This window comes from Ursus americanus, chromosome 1 (assembly GCF_024610735.1).
Source record: "Ursus americanus isolate L20-20 chromosome 1, mUrsAme1.1.p, whole genome shotgun sequence".
Classification (NCBI taxonomy): Eukaryota; Metazoa; Chordata; class Mammalia; order Carnivora; family Ursidae; genus Ursus; species Ursus americanus.
Window position 1 is genome coordinate 72685651 of NC_142127.1, and position 6000 is coordinate 72691650.

A 6000-nucleotide genomic window follows, 5' to 3' on the forward strand; every position below is an offset into this window, starting at 1 on the left:
CTAAGCGAAATAAATCAATCAGAGAAAGACAATTATTATATCATCTCACTAATATGTGGAATTTAAAACACAAAACAGAGGATCATTGGGGAAGAGAGGAAAAAATAAAACAAGATGAAACCAGAGAGGGAGGCAAACCATAAAAGACTCTTCATCATAGGAAACAAACTGAGGGTTGCCAGAGGAGGGAGAAGGGATGGGGTAACTGGGCGATGGACATTAAGGAGGGCATGTGATATAATGAGCACTGGGTATTATGTAAGACTGATGAATCACAGACCTGTACCTCTGAAACCAGTAACACATTATATGTTCACTAACTGAATTAAAATAAAAATTTTTAAAAATACATATGCATTTAATCCAAAAGAAGGCATAGAAAAAGAGAAACAAGTAGTAATATGATAAAAATCTAAGCACATCAATAATTATATGTAATATTAAGCATTCTAATTAAAAGGTCATGATCATTAAGAGTGTTTTTTGAAAAGCAATTCCTAAAATATGTACTGTGTACAAAAAAAAAACTACCTTATATAAAATCTCTGATAGAATAAAGTCAAAGGAAGGATTAAATTGCACCACGTAAATACAAATAGTAATTTTTTAAAAATAATACCTGACAAAGTAGACTTCAGAACAAAGAATGTTACCAGGGATATTAAAGGATATTCTATCAAGGAGAAAGGATCAATTCATCACGAATACACAGAAATCCCAAATGTGTATAAATTCAATAACAACTTCAAAATTTATAAATAAAAAAACCTAATTACTAGAAGAAATAGGCAAATGTACAATTACAGTTGGAAAGTGTAACACTATTCTCTCTGGAATTGGGACAACAAAAATATGATAACCCAGTAAGGATAAATAAGAAAACTAACAACCAACTTTGCTAATAGAACACTCCTCCATCGTCTACAAGTATACGCATTACTCTTCAGGATGCACTGATATTTACCAAAAAAGACTACTTTCTGGTCAATATCATAAATCCAGTGTTGTACCTCTGTTCAGCTTATATGACCTTATTTACAGATCTCTTCCCAACTCCATATTCCTAATTTCATATTCCATCATAATATCTTAAATTGGGCCTCCGAATACCTACTAAGGATAGATGAAGTCAACATGGTCTCATGAGCAAAAACAATTGTGTGTGTGTGTATATACACACACACATACACAAATGGATATGGAAATAATCACAGAGGTGCATATGTGGTTTATTATGTGTATATAGATGCATTATATCTATATATTTCATATATAGATATATAGTTATAGATATATATCTTTCTTAACTCTAATCACTGAGGAACTAAGATCAATCCTAACAGCAGCAAGCATGAATAGCACGTAGATCTTGCTTCCTTCACAAAGTAAACCAGAGATCCTTGAAAAACTGGGTGATTCCAAGGCTTGAGAAAGCAAATTTAAAAATATGCCTAGAATATCTAGTAGTAACAAAAGTAAAGAAATGCTTTAAAAAATGATGGAGCATATTGAAGTGCAGAGGCCAACATGAGTTTCCCATAGCTACAACAGAACAACCTGAGCAAACATAAATACTATAATAATTTAAATAAATAATTCAGTAAACAAATGAGGGAGAATGGACAACTTTTCCTCACAGAAATATTCCAATTAATGAAAGTAAAAGACTGATTGAAATAGAAAATCACCATTAGTAAACCATAGTTATAATTTACGTAGGAAATATATACAAAGCAACATCCACCTATTTTTCTAAAGATTTAATTTTGTAGACAAGATTTAGGTTCATAGCAAAATTGAGAGCAAGTACAAAGACTTTCCATATACCTACTATCCTTACATATGGACATCTGTCCTCATTATCAACATCCCCCACCAAAGTGGTACGTTCATTACAAGTGACGAACCTACACATCACATCATAATCACTGAAAGTCCATAATATACATTAGGGTTCGTTCTTGGTGTTGTACATTCTATGGGTCTGGACAAATATATAATGAATGACATGTATCCATCATTACATAATATAGAGTATTTTAGTGCCCTAAAATTTGCATGGTCTCAGAGTATCTGTCCACAATATTTAGTAATTACAAAGGGAAAATGGTAATTTTAGAGTGGAGAATCTTGGAAGATGGTATCTTAACCAAGTAACTGAAGTTAACATCATACTAGAATGTTGACATACTACTAACATTAAGTATATTCTGATATCATACACCAAGAAAGACATAGCACCTCTGTAATATCTTTTTTAATAATCGTAACCTCAATCTTACTGTAAGAATACAACAGATGGGGTGCCTGGGTGGTTCAGTCAGTTAAGCATTTGCCTTTCGCTCAGGTCATATTCCCAGGGTCCTGGGATAGAGCCCCACATCCGGCTCCTTGCTCAGGGGGGAGCCTGCTTCCCCCTCTCCCTCTGCTGCTCCCCCTGCTTGTGCTCTGTCTCTCAAATAAATAAATAAAATCTTTAAAAAAAAAACAGAAAGAAAAGAAAACAATGGACAAATCCAGTCAGTCAACAAAATAACTGACTGTACACTTCAACAACATCAAGGTTGTGAAAGACAGGAAAGATTGAGAACTGTCAGGATCAAAAAACCTAAAGAGACTTAACAACTAAATACAACATTGGATTCAGGATTGCATCCTGAAATAAAAAATGCATATCAGTAGAAACACTGGTGAAATCCAAATGTGCTCTATAATCTAGTTGATACTATTGTATCCAGGTTAGAATTTTTAGTTTTAACAGTTGTTCTATGTTTATGTAAGATGTTAACATAATGGGATGGGAATCTGGGTGAAAAGTACATGGGAACCTCTATACTATTTTTATAATGTCTCTACAACTGTAAAAGTATCTCACAATTAAAACTGAAATAAAATATCACCAGGCTTTTTGGCAGAAATTGACAGACTAATTTAAAATTTACAGAAGAATGCAAAAACAAAATACACAAAATAATTTTGTAGGGGCGCCTGGGTGGCTCAGTCATTAGGTGTCTGCCTTCGGCTCAGGGCGTGATCCCGGCATTCTGGGATCGAGCCCCGCATCAGGCTCCTCCACTGTGAGCCTGCTTCTTCCTCTCCTACTACCCCTGCTTGTGTTCCCTCTCTCACTGGCTGTCTCTCTGTGTCAAATAAATAAATAAAATCTTTTAAAAATAAAAAAAATTTAAAAAAATAATTTTGCAAAGGATCAAAGTTCGACAACTTGCACTAACTCATTTGAAGACATTATAAATCTACATAATCAATTCAGAGCAGAATTTGCATAAAGACAGACATACAGATTAACAGAACAGAACAATCCTGAAATAGACCCACCATTCTATTGGCAACTGATTTTTAAGAAAGGTGCTTAGGTAATTCACGGGGGAAACAGTATATTTTCTAAGACTGTTTCTGGAACAACCTGACATTAATATGCAGAAAAAACACATTCTTGCCTCACATCATTTGCAAAAATTATTTCAAAATATATCATAGACCTATTTTTAATTTTTGAGGAATCTCTATATTGTCTTCCATACCAACTGTACCAATTTACATTTCCACTACTAGTGTACAAGGGTTCCCTTTTCTCTGCATCTTCATCAATACTTGTTATCACTTATCTTTTCAGTAACAGACATCCTAATAAGTATGAGGTGATGGTTCACTGTGGTTTTGATTTGAATTTCCCTGATGATTACTGATGTTGAACACCTTTTCATGTACTTATATAAGTATAATTTGAAATCTGGACTTGTGATACCTCCAGCTTTGGGTAGTATGGACATTCTAACAATATTTGTTCTTCCAATCTATGATCATGATATATCTTTCGGCCTGTTTGTGTCATCCTCAATTGCTTTCATCAGTATTCTATCATTTTCAGAGTACAGATATCTTTCACCTCCTTGGTTAGGTTTATTCGCCGGTATTTTATTATCTTTTCTATAGCCATAAATGACATTGCTTTTTTAAATTTCTCTTTCTCATTCACCAAAATTTTATTATCTTTTCAATTTCTCTTTTGGTTACCTCAATATTAGTATATAAAAATGCCATGGATTGCTATACATTGATTTTCTACTCTGCAACCTTACTGAATTCACTTATCAGTTACAATAGTTTTTTAGTGCACTCTTCAGGGTTTTCTACATACAATGTGTCTTCTGCAAATAGTGGACGTTTTACTCCTTCCTTACCAATTTGGATGTCTTTTTTCTCCTTCCTCTTGTCTGATTGTGGTGGCTAGAAATTCCAGTACTATATTAAATCATAGTGGTGAGAGTAAACAACCCTGTCCTGTTCCTGACCTTAGCAGACACACTCTCAGTTGTTCACCATTATGTATGATGATAGCTGTGGGTTTTTCATGACCTTTATTAGGTTGAGATATAGTCCATCTAATCCTACTTTGTTGAGGGTTTTTATCATGGGTGGGTGTTGTACTTTCTCAAATGCTTTCTCTGCATCTAATGAAATGATCATATGGTTTTTATCCCTTCCTTTACTGATGTGATGTATCACATTGATTGACCTGAAAATACTGAACCACCCTTGCATCCCAGGGATTAACCTCACTTGATTGTGATGAATGATTAAATATATTATTGAATTTGGTTTCCTAATATTTTGTTGAGGATTTTTGCATCTATGTTCATCAGAGATATTGGCCTGTATTCTCTCTCTCTCTATTTTTTTTTTTTTTTTGGTAGTCTCTTTATCTGGTTTTGGTATCAAGGTAATGCTGGCTTCATAGAATGAATTAAGATGTTTTCTTTCCTCTTCTATTTTTTTGAATAGTCTGAGAAGAATATGTATTAACTCTTCTTAAAATATTTGGTAGAATTCACCTGTGAAGCCATCTGGCCCTAGACTTTTGTTTGCTGAAAGTTTTTTGATTACTGATTAAATTTCATTGCTGGTAATTGGTATGTTAAATTTTCTATTTCTTCCTGATTCAATTTTGGGAGGTTACGTTTCTAGGAATTTATCCATTTCTTCTGGGTTGTCCAATTTGTGGCATATATTTTTCATAATATTCTCTTATAAACTTTTTGTCTTTTTATGGTGTCAGTTACTATTTCTCCCTTTTCATTTTTGATTTTATTTATTTGTGTCCTCTCTCTCGTCCTCTCTCTTTTGATGAGTCTGGCTAAAGTTTAATCAACTTTGTTGATCTTTTCAAAGAACCAGCTCCTTGTTTATTTCTGCTCTAATCTTTATTACTTTCTTCCTTCTGCTGATTTTAGCTTTTGTTTGTTGTTCTTTTTCTAGTTCCTTTAGATGTAAGGTCAGGTTATTTAGGATTTTTCTTGCTTCTTGACACAGGCCAGTATTGCTATAAACTTCCCTCTCAGAATATCTTTTGCTATATCCCAAAGATATTGAACCATTGTGTTTTCATTTTCATTTGACTCCAGGTATTTTTGGATTTTGTCTTGATTTCTTGGTTGACTTATCCATTGTTTAGTAGCATGTTATTTAGCCTCCATGTGTTTGTGTGATTTCCAGGTGTTTTCTTACGGTTGATTTCTAGTTCTATAGCATCATACTATGACTTCGATCTTTCTAAATATGTTGAGACTTGTTTTGCAGCCTAATATGTGATCTGTTCTGGAGAACGGTCCATTTGCACTTGAAAAGAATGTGTATTCTGCTGTTTTAGGGTGGAATATTCTGAATTTTTTGTTAAAAACATCTGGTCCAATGTGTCATTCAAAGCCAGTTTCTTGTTCATTTTCTGTTTGATCTATTCATTGATGTAAGTGGAGTTTTAAGTCCACTTACTACTATTATTATATTTTATTATTATTTTATCTTATTACTATCGATTATTTTATTACTATCGATTATTTCCTTTATGTTTGTTATTAACTGCTTTATGTATTTGGGTGCTCCCATGTTGGGTGCATAAATATTTACAACTGTTGTATCTTCTTGTTGGATTGTACCATTTATTTGTGTCTTGTTACAGTCTTTACTTTAAAATCTATTTTG